The 20,580-nt window shown below is 39.0% G+C and overlaps 1 protein-coding gene across 2 annotated transcripts in view; it reads left to right on the forward strand.

Moving 5' to 3' along the window:
• The window catches only part of rnf43 (ring finger protein 43), a 143,279-nt gene that overhangs the window by 18,634 nt on the left and 104,065 nt on the right, over positions 1–20,580 (forward strand). The window lies entirely within an intron of this gene.

The raw sequence follows: 20,580 nt of genomic DNA on the forward strand, positions 1-20,580 counted from the left end.
AAAGGCTTTAGTGAAGGAAAGAACTACAATCCCATGAATCACTGCGAACAGTATCGAGAAATATAAAACTACTCATTATATGCATAAAAACAATACATTAAGTTTATTGCAAAATATGCATATTATTACACACGTTTAAGTATTGTGAGAGCGTAGAGAGATCGACTCGATAATGCATTCGCATTCTTCATTGGAGTGGGCGGAGCTAACAAGCTCTTTTGGTGCATTTTGCTTTCTGATTGGTGGAATTTTCTGTATAGCATCATGGGTATTGCAGTTTTTCACCAGGAATTCTGCTGTTAACATGATTTTTATTTTTTAAATAAGCTGAAATAATGTGGCTGGCGGTTCAGCAGACACAATCGATTAACAAGCTCGTAGCTCACAGTAGGGCTGCTTTTAAAAGTTATCATTCAAAATAGTAAAACTGAATTTCACTAACACTGATAGATAAGCAGGATAAGGTAAGGCTATTCAATAGCAGTCCCCAAACTAGTTGTTGTTAATACAATACAGTTAGCAAGTCTGTATGAGCCACCAGTCACCAAAAATATAGAAAATAACAAACACATACAAACAAATTAAGTGGTATTTTGGGTTAATGATACGGAAACTTGAATTTTTAATATAGAAACGGATTCTGATTAATAGAATGAACTTTAAACCTGCATGCAAATCCAACGTAACTACAAGACTGCATGCTCATAATTTATTTTGCTCTTTATACTGTGTATATAGTGAATGAATACAGCGCCTCTGGTCTGACAGGAAAGTTCGTTTTTCTGAAGTGAGAAACTTTTTTTATTTCTTAAAAAAATTCTTAAAAAATGATGTTTTGATACTGACCCTGACGTATATTGTAGCTTAAGACTTGCATGCTTATATCCTTAAAAAAAAGAAAAAAAAAAAAGAAATCTTACTATCCCCAAACTGTACATTAGCAGTATTTTGCATTTAAGCCCAATATAAGAAACCTGAATGTAATATTTCATTCACAGCTCTGTTTTCCGCAGTAAGAGTAGATCTGAGAGAGATCTAGGGCTCGTGTGTGTGTGTGTGTGTGTGTGTGTGTGTGTGTGTGTGTGTGTGTGTGTGTGTGTGTCCAGCAGTGTTTCAGGGTCTGTAATGAATGATAATTGTCTGATGATATTCAGATGTGGGCCGTTGGGTTTTTATTGGTTCGGTCTGTGGGTGGAGATCAGATTCTGCACTCGCTCAGAGATAAAACATCAAAATGAACATCATGTTAAACAGAGATTGATTCCTGACACACAGCGTCTGTTTCCCTCTATTTGTGGTTTTGTGTGAATTTCTAGTGGGAAAAATCATATTCTCAAGGCTTGCGTCATATGTTATTATGCGCTTCTTTCATATATGTCACAAGGTCAGTGCATTTGTGTATTTCTATAAACTTAATGTCCACTTTGATCATGACCCGCTAATGTGCTCTACGTGATTAATGCTTTTATTAATAGCTTGCGTCGTCGTCTTCCTCTTATGGACGTGTGGAATCAGAGGACTTTGTAAACAGTAATGAGTGTCATGTGGCTTTTTCATCAGGATACATCAAACATAGAGGACCGGCACAGGAAGACTGTGATTAGTGAAGGAAAAACATGCAAATAGATCTTATATGCTCAGGACACAGACACTACTGTTCAAAGCGTGCTCAATAAGCATTTCATTTGCATTAAATTGGTCAAAAAAGACAGTAAAGATATTTATAATGTTACAAAAGTTTTCTATTATAAATAAATGCTCTTATTTTTAACTTTCTGCTCATCAAAGAATCCTGGAAAGGATTTCCACACAATTTCCACACAAATAAGCAGATGCAAAACATTGATAATAATCATAAATGTTTCTTGAGCATCAAATCCTCATATTAGAATGATTTGTGAAGGATCATGTGACACTGAAGACTGGAGTAATGATGCTGAAAATTCAGCTTTGATCACAGGAATAAATTACACTTTACTATATATTCACATAGAAAACAGATGTTTTACATTGGAATAATATTTCACTGTTTTTACTGTATTTTTGATCAAATAAATGCAGTCTTGGTGAGCAGAAAAGACTTTCAAAAACATTAAAAAATCTCACTAACCCCAAACCTTTAAATGACAGTGGAAAGTCTTGGGAGTGAATCACTGAAATTGTAAGGGTTTATGTAATAATGACCATATTAGCAACATTTTGGCAATTGTAAACATGGTAATAGCAATTTTTGACAAAAGCAAGACGCATTATAGTTGATGAAATGTTAGTAAACCTCTGTTGTCAGTGGCGCCGTGGTGTTTACTCTCTTCAAGCTGTTGTTGAAAACGGCGCGCTCTCTCTGGACAGAATGTATGGCTGGAGACTGCGAGCTCGAGGTTTGGCTGGTTACATGCTAGATCTACATTACACCACCAAAAAGCACATTTCCTAGGAGTGGAATGGTACGGGTTTGGGGTCACTGTTCCATATGAGTTCGGTACAACAGGAAAAAGCAACAAATCTCCAATGCTTTTCATTTATCACTTAAGGTCTTATTTAGTAAGATTATGCCTGAAAAGGTTTTGGATTTTTTGTATCATGTTAATTAAAAAAAAAAAAAATCTTGTATAATATGACTTGCTGTTTTTGTTTGTTTGGTTTTTATTGTATTAATATGATATTTCTATTTTTGTAATTGAATTTTTGCCATGAAAATAGCTTTGAATGCTGACATGGCACTAAATAAAACAATCTGAATCTGAATCTTTTCATTTATTTTGAACAGACAGACAGTAGTGCAAATTAGTTTATTCCACCTATTGGCATTTAGTCCCATAGTTGGGACAGTACAGCCCCCTTTAGTGCATTTAGCAGTGAACAGAATGGACTCTTGCGTATTTCTTTGTAGGACTGATGAAAAAAACAAAAGGTATTTGGTCATAATCAGCTACAAAACTGAAAAATATATCTTGTGTTATAAAATTATGACACTGCCTCTGAAACTTTTGTCCGTCATAAAAAAAATTCGGATCGGACTAGATATACTGCGTTTTTTGTATCCGTTGCAAGCATTTTGAGAGGTGTTTTGACAATTCAGAGCCACCGTACAAGTGAACGCCAATAGAGAGCCTAAGTCCCTCCCCTCCGCTTCCGGCTCATGGGACCTTATTTCGGAAAAAATATGTATGGTAGTCAATGGCGAGAGACAACTTATCTTTTTATTCCGTCTGAACTGTGCCCTGAATTACACATATGATGTTTGTCAATTTAAAATATAATTATGAAAGTCAAGAAAGTCGCAGTTTGTCATAAAACAGAAGAGTAACATTTAGTTTTATGTGAAAATCGCTCAATGAACTACATCTCTCGTCTCGCACTATATACGTCACCAACATGTGCAGTCTGGTACAAAACACTCAGGCATGACGGCGTAATGTTACGATTATAACGTAAGACTATAGAAAAAATGTCAGATGTTAGCTTCAGTAAAGTTAGCTTCATTCATTGAGAGAAAAGTTATGACGTCACATGTGCGCCTTTTGGGTTTGTAGTCTTTGTCATTACGTATTTTCACAGTCTTATACCTCAGCAGTTTTACATCAAACTGCGACTTTCTTGACTTTGACAAACATATGTGTAATTCAGGGCACAATTCAAACGAGATCAAAATATTTTTTGTCTCTCGCCATTGACTACCACAATATTTTTCCGAAATAAGGTCCCATGGTGGTCCACCGGAAGGAGAGGGACTTAGGCTCTCTATTCGCCAAAATCCAGAATGGGGTCTGACATGTTGATCCACTTCGTCTCGCAACACAATGCATGACAAACAAAGTGTGGAATACAAAAGATAAAGACTCATCATCAAACTGAGCCACTGACGTCCTGAAGTAAACTCTCGGGAGAATCCCACATCGGGAGAATCCCACACCGAACTCTCCTTCCTCTCGACGCATCTCAGGAATCTCAGGATTGGATGGACGCAATATATCCTCTCTTTTCTCTTTTTAAGAAGATATAGGAGAACAAAATCACCCTCACTGCTTGATGACAAAAAAAAAGGTCATTTATATATCAATATGGCTATCTAATAATAATAATTACTTATTATTATTACTAAATACAAATGTGTCATGCCAATAAAGCTAAAATTGAACTAAAAACATGTATTAATATCAGTTAATGTTAATTTCAACATTTACTAATACATAAAATAAAAAAGTTGTATCTGTTAATATTATTTAATGACCTGAGCTGACATGAATTTATTTTTTTAAGGTTTAATTAATACGGCAACAAATGTATTGCTCATTGTAAGTTAATGAATAAAGCGACGTTATGTAATCAGACCTTGTAGCGAAATGTCGAGTCTGATGTGCAGGTAACGTACATTCATTCTGTGTGTTTACATGCAGTTATTATAGAGCCTCTTACAGTAAACAGGTCAAAAGTTTACTGGTGTGTGTTTGAGTCACGCTGCGTGTGTGTATTCATGTGAGAAAAGTCCCCTTCATAACTTAATCTGTTTTACTGCAGTTTTAACTGTGTGTCGCAGACGTTTATCTGGAATTGTGTGTGTGTGTATGCGTGTGTGTGTGTGTGATGATTTACTAAACTCCATTACTCCACATCAAAGCGTCTCAGATCTCACGCCGCTCTGACAACAAAAGCCATATTGTACACTAGATACTGACAGAAAACGCTTCATGCTTCTCAAAATCACATGCTCTCGGTACAGCCGGCCAAGAGTTACGCCGTGTCCCGCCGATGACCTTTCCTCACACTTTTCCTCTGTTCATGACTTCAGAGTCGAGTGTCGAATCGGCCGTGCCGTTCCCAAACACTCCTCCTGAGTTCACAGACGGCCTCCGGGAATAAGCTCTGTGGGGTTTTCTGACGCTTCAGCACTTTACATCAGTTTCATGCTGGATCTGCAGGTATAGTTTCACATGCACTTTTATTTGCACTAGTCTTCTTATTCTGGCCAAGGACAGGAAGAGATGGTTTGATTGACTTATAAACCGTCCAGTCACGGTTTAATTCAATTTTGCATGCTAATTAGTGGCTGGTTTATCTGAATTTGTTCAGTCTTTGTGGATTGTTGTACAGGAAATTTGCACATGCATGAAGAATTTGTATTTTTCTGGTTCTGTCAGTGATTATCTATGATTATTTCACAGTTTCAAAGTGAAATAAAGTTGTGCAGATGAATGTTGAGTTTTGTTGCTTATGACAACTTCGATTGATCAACTTTCCATGTCAATCAGAGTTTTAGTTCTAACCAGCCGCGATGGCAAAACACAGCAATTCTGTTTTAGAAATGACATTTTTCACAAAGTTAACTTTGTACCTGTTCATTTGGTTGTGAGTGCAGTGCGCTTGCAGAGAGACTCCGCCCACACACACTTCTGATTGGCTGATTTTTGATTGGTTTGGTTGCGAGTGCAGTGCGCTTGCAGAGAGACTCCGCCCACACACACTTCTGATTGGCTGATTTTTGATTGGTTTGGTTGCGAGTGCAGTGCGCTTCCAGAGAGGCTCCACCCACAGACACTTCTGATTGGCTGATTTTTGATTGGTTTGGTTGTGAGTGCAGTGCGCTTGCAGAGAGACTCCGCCCACACACACTTCTGATTGGCTGATTTTTGATTGGTTTGGTTGCGAGTGCAGTGCGCTTGCAGAGAGACTCCACCCACACACACTTCTGATTGGCTGATTTTTGATTGGTTTGGTTGCGAGTGCAGTGCGCTTGCAGAGAGACTCCGCCCACACACACTTCTGATTGGCTGATTTTTGATTGGTTTGGTTGCGAGTGCAGTGCGCTTCCAGAGAGACTCCGCCCACACACACTTCTGATTGGCTGATTTTTGATTGGTTTGGTTGCGAGTGCAGTGCAGTGCGCTTCCAGAGAGGCTCCGCCCACACACACTTCTGATTGGCTGATTTTTGATTGGTTTGGTTGCGAGTGCAGTGCGCTTGCAGAGAGGCTCCGCCCACACACACTTCTGATTGGCTGATTTTTGATTGGTTTGGTTGCGAGTGCAGTGAGCTTGTAGAGAGACTCCGCCCACACACACTTCTGATTGGCTGATTTTTGATTGATTTGGTTGCGAGTGTAGTGCGCTTGCAGAGAGACTCCGCCCACACACACTTCTGATTGGCTGATTTTTGATTGGTTTGGTTGCGAGTGCAGTGCGCTTGCAGAGAGACTCCACCCACACACACTTCTGATTGGCTGATTTTTGATTGGTTTGGTTGCGAGTGCAGTGCGCTTGCAGAGAGACTCCGCCCACACACACTTCTGATTGGCTGATTTTTGATTGGTTTGGTTGCGAGTGCAGTGCGCTTCCAGAGAGACTCCGCCCACACACACTTCTGATTGGCTGATTTTTGATTGGTTTGGTTGCGAGTGCAGTGCAGTGCGCTTCCAGAGAGGCTCCGCCCACACACACTTCTGATTGGCTGATTTTTGATTGGTTTGGTTGCGAGTGCAGTGCGCTTGCAGAGAGGCTCCGCCCACACACACTTCTGATTGGCTGATTTTTGATTGGTTTGGTTGCGAGTGTAGTGCGCTTGCAGAGAGACTCCGCCCACACACACTTCTGATTGGCTGATTTTTGATTGGTTTGGTTGCGAGTGCAGTGCGCTTGCAGAGAGACTCCGCCCACACACACTTCTGATTGGCTGATTTTTGATTGGTTTGGTTGCGAGTGCAGTGCGCTTGCAGAGAGACTCCACCCACACACACTTCTGATTGGCTGATTTTTGATTGGTTTGGTTGCGAGTGCAGTGCGCTTGCAGAGAGACTCCGCCCACACACACTTCTGATTGGCTGATTTTTGATTGGTTTGGTTGCGAGTGCAGTGCGCTTGCAGAGAGACTCCGCCCACACACACTTCTGATTGGCTGATTTTTGATTGGTTTGGTTGCGAGTGCAGTGCGCTTCCAGAGAGGCTCCGCCCACACACACTTCTGATTGGCTGATTTTTGATTGGTTTGGTTGCGAGTGCAGTGCGCTTGCAGAGAGGCTCCACCCACACACACTTCTGATTGGCTGATTTTTGATTGGTTTGGTTGCGAGTGCAGTGCGCTTGCAGAGAGACTCCACCCACACACACTTCTGATTGGCTGATTTTTGATTGGTTTGGTTGCGAGTGCAGTGCGCTTGCAGAGAGACTCCGCTCACACACACTTCTGATTGGCTGATTTTTGATTGGTTTGGTTGCGAGTGCAGTGCGCTTCCAGAGAGACTCCGCCCACACACACTTCTGACTGGCTGATTTTTGATTGGTTTGGTTGCGAGTGCAGTGCGCTTCCAGAGAGGCTCCGCCCACACACACTTCTGATTGGCTGATTTTTGATTGGTTTGGTTGCGAGTGCAGTGCGCTTGCAGAGAGGCTCCGCCCACACACACTTCTGATTGGCTGATTTTTGATTGGTTTGGTTGCGAGTGCAGTGAGCTTGCAGAGAGACTCCGCCCACACACACTTCTGATTGGCTGATTTTTGATTGATTTGGTTGCGAGTGTAGTGCGCTTGCAGAGAGACTCCGCCCACACACACTTCTGATTGGCTGTGACTTTTGATTGATTTGGTTGCGAGTGTAGTGCGCTTGCAGAGAGACTCCGCCCACACACTTCTGATTGGCTGATTTTTGATTGATTTGGTTGCGAGTTCAGTGTGCTTGCAGAGATTTGATTGATTTTGACGCATCTTGTAGTCGTGTCAGGTCTGATGTGGACAGACAAATTGCTTGTCTAAGGCAGCTTTTGTCGTGTGTGTGTTGCTGTCTAACTGAAGGTGTCTGGACACACTCTCGGCGAGAGGCTGTTTTCACACTCATTCAGATGGTCTGGAAAATATGTGCTGAATGATTCTCGTTTTCCCCCTCTGTTATTGACTTAGCGAGCTGCTTCTGTCATGAGCAGGAATCATGAGGGAAGCCATGTGTCATTTTGCTTGTTTGTTTGAGAGGAGTGTTATCTAGACAAGTGTTTTAGCAGATTTTTCTTCACAGATTCTTTTCCATGATGTTGCATCATTGTGATTTAATATCTCCATTTGGCACATCAGTTCCTTTACATTTTGTTAAAATGAAAGTATTCTAAAGAAATCTTAAAAAAGAATTATTTTCAGTCATTTAATGGGACTTTTAATCTGCCTTTGGTTTTAAAATGAAGTGTTTTTACAATGCAAGTGAACATTGTAAGAAAAAAAGAAAGACAAAAAAACGGTTTTGGAACAACAGGAAGAAAATGATGAAAAAGGTTTCAAAATGCATCTATCATGACACTAGATGCCCATCTGATGATGAATATGTACATATTCTGATAAAAATTGCAATTGCAAATCCAGGTTTAGAGTGTTTGTTTGTAGGACTGCACATTTTGACCAACATTTTGTGATTATACAGTATATCAATATGGCTATATAATAATAATAGTTGTTGTTGTTGTTGTTAGTATTGTTATTACTAAATAAAATCAGTTTTTGCTGTTGGAATATTCCACTGTAAAATAAATTCAGTATTTAGTAAAAAATTATAATAATTTTGTTACATAACAACAGCAAAATTACAATACAACTATTTATGGTTGTCTTAATTTCTTCATTTTCAAATGTTAAACCATTAAACGTTTCATTTTGCCCTGCTCATTTCAAGTGTGTGAAGATGGCTGGTGCATGCTACATTCCTAAACTTTTAATGTGATTCATGCGATACACAATATTCCCTAATTTTATCCCGGCAGCAGAAGTATTGCCCTGCAGACAGCAGTAATGCGGTTCAGGCGGAATACAAGCACATGTTCTGCGTGAATGGTCTCTAACACGACTCTCCTCGGTCACTGTCTGTTGATCTGATCCGAGTCTGACTGCGCAACCAATGATGAGGAAGAGAAACTGTACACAAAAACTCACTCACAAACCCGGTTCTGCTGGGCCGTATGACACTGACGCAGGTCTCTCTCTCTCTCTCTCTCTCTCTCTCTCTCTCTCTCTCTCTCTCTCTCTCTCTCTCGCTCTCTCTCTCTCTCTCTCTCTCTCCCCCCCTCCCCCCCCTCTCTCTCTGGTGTGAGGTGAATGCTTTGGCTCACTGTAGGAATGTTTAAGGACTGTTGCTCGGCTCAGATGAGTGGAAGTTCAGAAGCCAGAGCTGCCCGCATCATTAACCCTCTCCTCACATGTTGCTGTCTTATTTTGCACTTTAGTTGCAACAATATGTATCGTGGATAGTGACAATGTATATTATGTATAGTTCACCCAAAATAAAAATTACTGTGTGAGGAAAAAAATGTAAGTTTTCAGAGTTCTAGTGTCAGTACTACATTAAACTACTATATACAATGCTGAATATAATGTATAATAATGCAATGAGGGAATATTTGTGGGTCCTGATAATGACAAATGTCTGATGTTACCAGTAAAAATTGGCCTACATTATTTTAAATATATCTAGTCAGTGAAAGAGTGCAAGTATATTCATCTTTTATTCTGGTGTCTCTATTGTCCCGTGCATTGTGTTTCCAGCAACAAGCCTATTCATTTACACACACAATGTAATATCAAATTTAGCATTTTAATCAACACTGTTAATCTTTTATCATATGCCTTGGAGTATCGCAATAATATCGTATCGTGATTTCAGTATCATTATATGTATTGAATTATCACATGAGGGTATTGTTACACACCTTACTTGTTAGTCAAAATTCATTGCACACAGAGTTAAAAGCAGTATAAGTCTGAGTTGCATTACTTGCTAGTACTCAATTTCACATGGACAAGAAGTTACATCTGTGCAGTGCATCAGGCTTTTAAACGACTTTATTGATTATAATATGAGTGATTAGTAGCATACAGACACTATTGTTTGGCATGTATTCACACCACAGCGTTTGCATCACTGTCCCAGTGTATTTTGTGACTTATGTCTTGTTTCGGTGTGGGTCTTTAAGTCATAATCTCGCTCTCTGTCGTCTAAAGTCCAGCACGCAGGGCCTGACGGCTTCACTTCGAGCGCAGTGACGGCACAAAGAGCCTGTGAAACGTGCAGCTGTTTTTGCAGTAGTTTTTATCCGTGACTGTGACTGGCTTTCTTTCAGTCCCTTCCACATCAAGGCCTCGGTTGCATCAGCCTAAGTGAAGCTTCAGAGCCGCTCTGCACTTTCAAACCACACACAGAATAAGTGGCAACAGGCTCTGGGTTTAATAATAAAGGCGGATATTTAAAGCAACGGCGGATGAGGTTTGCTTGAATATCATGAAAACAGGTCCTGGTGGACATATTACACGTCAAAATCAAAAGAAATAAATGCAAAAAAAAAAAAAAAAAAATGGTAAATTGCAATTAGGAAGGATTATGGGGGGAAAATTTGCTTAATTTTCATGAAAATGACACAATGGAAAACATGCTTTTGTGTTTTTCTTTGAGCAAAAATGCTATTTTATTTTGATCTGAAATTCAAACTGCACACGTTATGTGAGATTCTCCCTCTCTCTCTCTTTCTTTCTCTCTCTCTCCATTGATATGTCTCTTCTCTGGCGTGTTTGTGTGTGTGCCCACAGTCTTTCCTGTTAGAGTTTGTTTCTGCCGGTTTCCCTTCAGATAATGACATTTCTCCCAGAAGACCTTGGACTGTCTGGAACGGCGTGTAGCACATATGGCCTCAGCGGGACTGCGCTGCATTCCTTACACACGTGCAAACACTAGCTTACAGACGCTCACGCAAACACTAGCTTACAGACACTCACGCAAACACTAGCTTACAGACACTCACGCAAACACTAGCTTACAGACACTCACGCAAACACTAGCTTACAGACGCTCACGCAAACACTAGCTTACAGACGCTCACGCAAACACTAGCTTACAGACGCTCACGCAAACACTAGCTTACAGACACTCACGCAAACACTAGCTTACAGACGCTCACACAAACACTAGCTTACAGACACTCACGCAAACACTAGCTTACAGACGCTCACACAAACACTAGCTTACAGACGCTCACGCAAACACTAGCTTACAGACGCTCACGCAAACACTAGCTTACAGACACTCACGCAAACACTAGCTTACAGACGCTCACACAAACACTAGCTTACAGACGCTCACACAAACACTAGCTTACAGACGCTCACGCAAACACTAGCTTACAGACGCTCACACAAACACTAGCTTACAGACGCTCACGCAAACACTAGCTTACAGACGCTCACACAAACACTAGCTTACAGACGCTCACGCAAACACTAGCTTACAGACGCTCACGCAAACACTAGCTTACAGACACTCACGCAAACACTAGCTTACAGACACTCACGCAAACACTAGCTTACAGACGCTCACACAAACACTAGCTTACAGACGCTCACGCAAACACTAGCTTACAGACGCTCACACAAACACTAGCTTACAGACGCTCACACAAACACTAGCTTACAGACTCTCACACAAACACTAGCTTACAGACGCTCACACAAACACTAGCTTACAGACGTTCACGCAAACACTAGCTTACAGACGCTCACGCAAACACTAGCTTACAGACGCTCACACAAACACTAGCTTACAGACGCTCACGCAAACACTAGCTTACAGACGCTCACGCAAACACTAGCTTACAGACGTTCACACAAACACTAGCTTACAGACGCTCACACAAACACTAGCTTACAGACGTTCACACAAACACTAGCTTACAGATGCTCACGCAAACACTAGCTTACAGACGCTCACACAAACACTAGCTTACAGACGCTCACACAAACACTAGCTTACAGACATTCACACAAACACTAGCTTACAGACGCTCACACAAACACTAGCTTACAGACATTCACACAAACACTAGCTTACAGACGCTCACACAAACACTAGCTTACAGACGCTCACACAAACACTAGCTTACAGACGCTCACACAAACACTAGCTTACAGACGCTCACACAAACACTAGCTTACAGACGCTCACGCAAACACTAGCTTACAGACACTCACGCAAACACTAGCTTACAGACGTTCACACAAACACTAGCTTACAGACGCTCACACAAACACTAGCTTACAGACGTTCACACAAACACTAGCTTACAGACGCTCACGCAAACACTAGCTTACAGACGCTCACAGATGCATGTTTGTGCTTCATTCTACTTAACTTCTGCGCTTTTTTACATGATGATCCAGATTTAATCCTTATTATAGGGATCTAACTATTTAAAACTATTTTAATTTAATTACATTTATTTATTTATTGTGTATGATTTGAACAAACCCATAGCCATTTAAATTAATTAATTAATTAATTAATTTACTTATTTTGTATAATTTGAACAAACCCATACCTATTTAATTTAATTTAAGTTAATTTACAATTTAATTTTGTTTATTTTATATTTATATATTTTTTATGATTTGAACAAACCCATACCCGTTTTATTTTATTTTTTATTTTTATTTAAATTTGTATATTTTAATGAATTAATTTTTTTTATATGACTTGAACAAACCCATAACGTCTCAGGTTACGTATGTTACCCTGGTTCTCAGAAGAGGGAACTCGAGCTGCGTCGAGACGCGGTGGGAACGCTATACCCACGACGCCATAACCAATACCTGTCTGTGTGAAGTCAATGCGCACACTAAGAAACAAGCACTCTAAACCCTGGAGTGGAGCCTAGATCCAAGTTTTAAAATCTCACAAATGTGTGTGGTGAGGACCAGCCTGCCGCATCACAAATGTCATGAAGGGAGACACCTGACAATTAAGCCTTTGAAGCAGCCATACTTCTGGTAGAATGGGCCCGGACAGCCATAGGTGAAGGCTGACCAGCCGCTTCATAAAAAAGTGAGATAGCCTCAACTACCCACTTGCTCATTCTCTGCTTAGATGCAGGGTACCCTTTCCTAGGTGACCCGAAACAGACAAACAATTGATTTGACCTTCGCCACTGGGCAGCTCTGTGGACATAGGCATCCAAAGCCCGAACACGGCATAGCAGATTATGTTTTTCCTGATCTGATGATAAGAATGGTGGAGGGCAGAAGGCCTGCAACATAATGGGGCCCGCAACATTAGTAGGGACCTTAGGAATATAACCCGGCCTAGTGTGAAAGAAGGCTTTCACCATACCAGGTGCAAATTCCAGACACGAAGGAGCAACCGACAAGGCTTGCAAGTCTCCAATTAGAAATAGAAGAAATTGCTAGAAGAAATAGCAAGGAGAAATAAAGTTTTTAGTGTGAGGAACCTCCTCAATAGGCTCGAAGGGAGCCAGAGTCAGGCCTTCAAGTACAACGGCCATATCCCAAGCTCTAGTGCGCAGTGCAGGCCTTAGCCTCAGAATGCCACGAAGAAAATGAGTAATGAGAGGATCTCTCCCCAGTGATGCCCCACCCAAAGGAGTGTGGTAAGCAGATATAGCCGCCACATACACCTTTAAGGTGGAAGGGGATAATCCAGCAGAGAAGCGTTCCTGCAAATAATCAAGGACTGAACCAACAGGGCAATTAACATGATCCAATTGACGTTCTCTAGACTGAGAAGAGAATACTCCACTTTAGTGCATTCAGTCTTCTCGTGAAGGGAGCTCTGGACTGGAGTATGGTCTCCACGACCTCCATGACCAGATTCTATGAGCCCGGCTGTAAAACCCTGACTCCCTGCTGGGAGGAGGAACCCTTTCTATAGCCTCCTTTCGTTGAAGAGTCTGAACTTCTTGCTCCATAACGAGTCTGCTCGGGGTCCACCAAGGTAGGGAGGACCCCTAGAAATCTGGGCGGAAGATAACCCAACTGAATTCTGTAACCCTTTTTTATAGTGAGCAGGACCCAAATAGATATATTTAGCAGTTGTTTCCACGCTGCCAGAAAATCTACTAAGGGGACCAGTCTCTCGAGACTGGCCTCTGGTATTGGTTGAACAGCCACTTCAGTGCCCAGAAGCGGCGAAGCGGCAGGGAACAACCAAAGCGGCAGGGAACAACAACCAACGTCGTTTGGGGACGCTGACACCTCGGTGCCCTGAAGCGGAATTGGAATCAGGACTTCTTCTTAGTCGAAGCCTTCTTGGAGATAATGACAGTCCTCAGACCTTGTCTATCTTTAGATGGCTTCGACTGCAACCGCCACCCAGACCACCCTGAATGTGGAGGAGCCTGAGTGGTGACGCTTTGTTTTTGTTGCACTCAGTGCTGTGAGGAGCTCATAGACGGCCGAGACTGCTCCCGCCCAGCAGTCTCGGGGACATTAGATCGGCGAGGAAGAAGCTTCTGAAACGCCGCTGATTGTTTCTTCACCTCCTGAAACCTCTCAACGACCGTGTTAACTGAGTCGCTGAAGAGGCCAGAAGGCGAGAGCGGAGTGTCCAAAAGAACAGATCTATCCCTATCTTTCATATCGGACAGATTTAACCAAAGATGTCTCTCCGTGGGCTGCCATAGACCGGCCTGCTGACTTGGCTGTTTCCTTGGTGGCCTGAAGAGACAAATCTGTTGCACGTCTGATTCTTGAATTGCGTCAGCGCTGACTTCCTCAATCTCATCCATGTCACTTAGCAGGTCAGCCTGATATGCTTGCAATATCGACAAGCTGCAGCCTGACCTGCTGCCGAATACGCTTTACCCACCAGCATTGAAGTGGCTTCTTCAAGAAAGAAGAAGGTTTCTTCAAGCGTCTCGGAGACGTTCCCGCAGCTCTTCTGGATTTAGTCTGTCTCAGTTTCTTCTGTTTCTTCATGTAATCACAGACGGACTCGATGATGGTGAGATCAGATCATACCGGCTGTTGTCAGACTCCTTGTGCATACACAAATCTCACTGGATTATTACAATTAATGGCAAAAAGAATGTTTGAAAATGTAAACTGATATTTCCTACTGACACACTACAGCAAAAGATGTAAATAACTGACTTAAAACCATTTGTTTTGGGGGGGGGGACTACAGACATGAAAGACTACTGAGAAAGAAAATCACTTTTTGCAGTATAAGCCACTCAGGTCTTGCATTACAGTGATTTGTACTAATATAAGGTCACATGTCTTTTAGTCTCTCCATGTCACTTCCAGCACCCTTTAACCGTGGTAAAGTCACTGTGACACAGCATCTTGTGGCTTATTGCTTTTTTTTTAAGAGAAAAGCTTTGAGTTTTCCCAGTGATGATGACACTGAGGCTCTGTGCAGGTGTGTGTGTGTGTGTTATCTGTGTGAGAAAACCCCTCAGCTTTGCTTTTGGCTTTTCCCCCTGTCTTTATCTTTTTCTTTTCTTTGGAATCTTCTTGTTGCCTGCAGCCCTAATAAAACCCGAAAGCGGTTCACCGTCCCGATCCGCTGTCGTGTCAGATTCGGGTGTGGGCTCAGCGGATCACGGTAATGATGAAAAACTCATCTTTTCATGTGAACATTCCACGCTTTATTATATTAATGCAGGGGCTCAATTAGTGTTTAGTACGCTCTTGATTTCGCATTCCTTCCATTCGACGCACGTTCGCAGACATACGTGTGTTCGGACATGCTCGGAATGTTCCTTCAAAGAGCTCGTCAGTGTTTGGCCACATCGGTGTGTGTGTGTGTGTGTGTGTGTGTGTGTGTGTGTGTGTGCTCGACTCCGTTTCTAACATTGTGAGTGATTGTGCTTCCAGTGGCTATCCATCTTTCTTTCTTCTAGTGAAGTTTGGATCTTAGAAAAGTGTCTGGAACATATTTACTGAACAGGCGGACACTTCTATCCAGAAACTTTCAGTATATTTACCTTGAGTAAAGTGATCAAAAGAAGTGGGGCTTTTTCTTTTTCTTTTTTTTTATTATTATTTTGTTATATTCATATATATTTTTTTCATATTGTGTTTTTATTTTATATTGTTTATTTAATTTAAAATTAGTTTATTTCATCATTATTTTAGCTTTTTTTTATTTATCTTATATATATTTTTTTTTTTTTATTATTTTTTTTTATTACTATTATTATTTTTTTTTTATCTTTTTAATTTTTTTGTTTTATTCATATATATTTGTTTCATATTGTGTTTTTTTATTTAATTTAAATTTGGTTTATTTCATTATTATTTTAGCTTTTTTTATTTATCTTATATTTTCATATATACATTTTATTATTTTATTTACTTTTTTTGTAATATTTTGTTTTATTTATTTAATTTTATTTGTTTTTATTTTAGTTTTTATTTTATATTATTTATTATTTAGTAAAACAATTGTTTTATTTCATTATGTTTTTAATTAATTATTTTATATTATGTTTTATTTACTTTATATTATATTATTTTATAAATGTTATTTTTGGGACTCAACCCAGCAATCTTCTTCTGAAGCTTCTTCTGGGATTTCCAGTGGCTGAAGTGGATACTGTATGTACAATATCTGCAGTGTCTCTGCAATATTTACTCAGAATTATCAAAACAAAAACCCATTGGTAGAATTGACACAAAGGAAGAACAAACAGTTCTGTTGATTGGCAAACAGGCGCTTTATGCAGATGATTGCATTGATTATGATGATCAGTTCTGCTGCAGAGAGAATAAGCAGGTTGCAGTGTAAGCCTGAGACGCGCGCAGATTGATTGTTCCAGAAGCGAATGAATGGCAGATTGTGTATGATATGAGTTTCCACGCTGGCTCTCTTCCTCTGTGTTTGCTGACTGTTAACTATTACCAAGCGTGTATTTTGGCCGAAAACCAAAGTGTTACACACACACACACATGGGTGAACATCAAAAGACTTGCATTATGGCCTGGAGGTGCTCCAAAAACCCCTCCGTGGAGTCGCTATTGTGCTGCGTCATTTACTCAGTTATATTGTCATGAGTTCTTAAACGCACACCGATAATGCTGCTATAGTGTGTGTGACCTGTGACCTGTGACCCCACCCGCGCTCTCTGGTTATTAATGGATAGCTGATCAAAGGCCCAGGACAACTTTACCCTGTTTACTCGCCCTAATATCGCCTACATTTACCTCAGTCAAACAGTTATTCATTAATTTCTCCTTTCCCTCCTTTTCTTGACGTTCCCCGAGCTCTGAGATTACAGTACACTTGCTATGCTCAAAAGGACAGTTTATTTTTTAAGTTTTTCATATTCTTATTCTATATATTTTACTGTTTATATTTTTTATATATTTTTTTATTTTTTGATAATTCAAAAATATATATTTAGTTTAGCTTTCTGCATGTTTTAATTATATTTATAAAAATCTGAAAATATAAACAAAACTAAAATTAAATATAAAATATATAAAAACAAATAAATACATAAACATTTTATTATATATTTTCATTTCATTTCATCAGTTTATTTTATTGTATTTATTGTATTTATTTTAATATATTCATATATTGCAAGCATATTATGTTTTTTTATATTCATAGAAAATAAAATGTAAATAAAACTAAAATTAATTATAAAATAAAAACAGTTTAGTTTGTATATTTTATTTAAGTTTATTATAGTTTTTTATTTCTAGATTTCATTTCGTTTTTTATTTTGTCACATACATTTATATAATATACATTTATTTATTTATTTATTTATTTGTTATTTTTGGAGCCTTCTGGTAACAATGCCTACATTTTATTTCATTTTTTTATTTTGTCATATTAAAAAAATGTACATTATTTAATTTTTTACGTTTGAATTATTAATTTATTATTTGTTGTTTTTGGAGCCTTCTGGTAACAAGGCCTGATCTTTTAGTCTAATTATTTTTCTTGGTCTGCTGTGTTGTTTTTCCCCTTAATAAATCTTTAAAAAAGTTTTTTAGTGGTTTAATTTGCTCACTCTGCTTTATAATGGGCCATTCGTTCAGGACACACTGAATTAGTTATTATGTTTCTTGTCATGGTTTTGTGTTATTCGTCAGAGATTAGTCACCCAGGCGTATTAGAGTTAGAGTCATGTAAGGAAAGCGCTCTCGGGAACAATACACACACATTTGGCTATTGTGTTTTTGAGCATGTAGTTGTGTCTTTGTTTGAACACTGATTTAACACATCAATCAGTCAGTCAGTCATAAAGAACCTGCGGGGAAAACCCGGTCTATCTCTGCCTTCCCATTGGCCGCCTTCCAACCATCCAATCACCATCAGAGCTTCTCATTGGCCAACGCCGTTGCTTTATCTCTTCGATCGGTCTCCGTTTCCTGACGCTATTGCAGAGCCTGTTTTCATGCAAACCGCGCTTTGGAAAACATAGCAGAGCCTATCGCTTTAATCTGTGACCTGAAGAAATCATTTGCTGTGAATGCTAAATGAGTTCAGAAAGACGCATGTGTCCCCGCAGGCTAGAGGAACCGTTTCATGGGCCGGGCCCGACAGTTGCCTGGGAAATGGGAGCTTTGCACTGATGAAACAAATATAAATATATATGTGTATATATTGATTTGATTATATATATATATATATATATATATATATATATATATATATATATATATATATATATATATATATATATATATATATGTATATATGCATGCATACATGCATGCATACATACATAATTTTTTTTTGTTATATATTTTTTATTTAATTTTAGTTATTTTTCAGTGTGTGTGTGTATATATATATATATATATATATATATATATATATATATACACGTATACATATATATATATATATATATTAAATAACTAAAATTAAATATAAAAATATATAACCACAATAAAACATTTAATTGAATTTTTTATATATTTTGTTTTATTTTAGTGATATATATACATATAATTTCTTAGTTATTTCTTTCGATTTATATATATATATATATATATATATATATATATATATATATATATATATATATACTGTATATATAAACACACATACATAAATTTTTTTTTACTAAAACTAAATATAGAACTAAATTTATATATATATATATGTATATATATATATATATATATATATACATATATATATATATATATATATATATATATATATATATATAATATATTTAATTTAGGTTACATATTTTATTTTTAAATAAATAAATATTTTTATTCTTTTGTGTTTTATTTGTAGGTTTTATTTTTACATTTTATTATGGTTATTTAATTTTAGTTTTACTTTTAATTTTTAGATATCCTGGTTACTACCATTGCTGTTTTATTGAAAATCAAAGAAAAAAATAAGTTGCTTAAAATAAACTGTCTGCCAAATGCATGAATATAAATGTTTATTTAGTTAGTTTTGCCTTTGCAGGCTAAATTTGTGTCCCAAATGATGCTCTAATTTATACACGTATACACTGTGCACTCAACAGTAGTGTGTGACTTTAATAAGGATATTTTAGTTCTACATCTGATGCTCCTCCCCCTCCGCTACCTCATTAAAGTTGTGCCAGTCGAGTGCATGAAGTGTCCAACATTTCACACTTGTTCTCCAGTTAATTAAAGGGGTGGTATAACGCCCTTTTCACAAGATGTAAAATAAGTCTCTGATGTCCCCAGAGTGTGTGTGTGTGAAGTTTTAGCTCAAAATACCCCACAGATATTTTTATATAGCATGTTAAAATTGTCACTTTTTGAGGGTGAGCAAAAACGCACAATTTTGTGTCCGTCTCTTTAAATGCAAATGAGCTGCTGCTCCCGGCACAGGGGGTGGAGCTTCAACAGCTTGCGCTCACACACACATGCACTGAAAATTTCAAAAGCTTTTAGCCTTTTATGTTCAAACCGGAGTCAGACAATGATGGAGAGACTCAAGAAGTGACAACATGTAGAAGCAACAGGACATTTCTGAATGGTTAGTTGATGAATTTATGAAGCTGATGTGTAGTTATCTTCTAGTCATTGATCTGCATATTCCGTGTTCATAATCTATAAATCGTGTTCAGGGGGCGGGGTTTATGTAAATTCTAGGGTTGGTGATGTCACTAACCCGGGAGGAATGTGGTGTAGTCTCTACCAGCCGTTTGTTGTAGTCCTTAAAAAGCCATTTCTTTAAAAGCAAATATCTCCCTTTGGTTTAAACTTTGAGCGTTGTAACTTTGCAGATGTTGTTTATGATCAAACAGCAACATTACACACTAACTGAAGTTAGAAAAGTCAAATCATAATCAACCACCCCTTTAAGCGCATCATTCATGTATTTAAAGTGCACTAATTCCTTCTGGAGTTTTCAGTGTGAACACACACACTACTCAGACTATTTATACTACACTGAATAGTGCATAAGCAAGTGAATTGGGACACACCTTAAGGTTATGTGACTTGCTTACCCTCTAGCTTAACCAGTAATGCTAAACTGGCCAACCAGCAGTGTGTGTTTATTATCTCAGCAGTGCTGGTGTTCATGTCGCTCTCCTGTACCGCTGGACATTCATGTGTGTCCCAGTTGACCTTGGCATTCACTGGATTGTTTTTCATGTTCTGAATCCGCTCTATAATGCTTGTGAAGTGCCAGCTGCATCGTGCCTTTGTTACACACTGGTAAACGGATACGGTGTGGCAGAACGCTTTGAGGAGACATTGTTTAACCATCTGCCTTTTGTCCCGCTCAGATCTGCTGTTTCATACGGGACGGGTCGCAGAAAACATGCTGTTGTTAATCAGCGTCTTTATCTCGTCTCAGGGTTTCATGATG

This window comes from Scardinius erythrophthalmus (genome assembly GCF_964197995.2).
Source record: "Scardinius erythrophthalmus genome assembly, chromosome: 5".
Classification (NCBI taxonomy): domain Eukaryota; kingdom Metazoa; phylum Chordata; class Actinopteri; order Cypriniformes; family Leuciscidae; genus Scardinius; species Scardinius erythrophthalmus.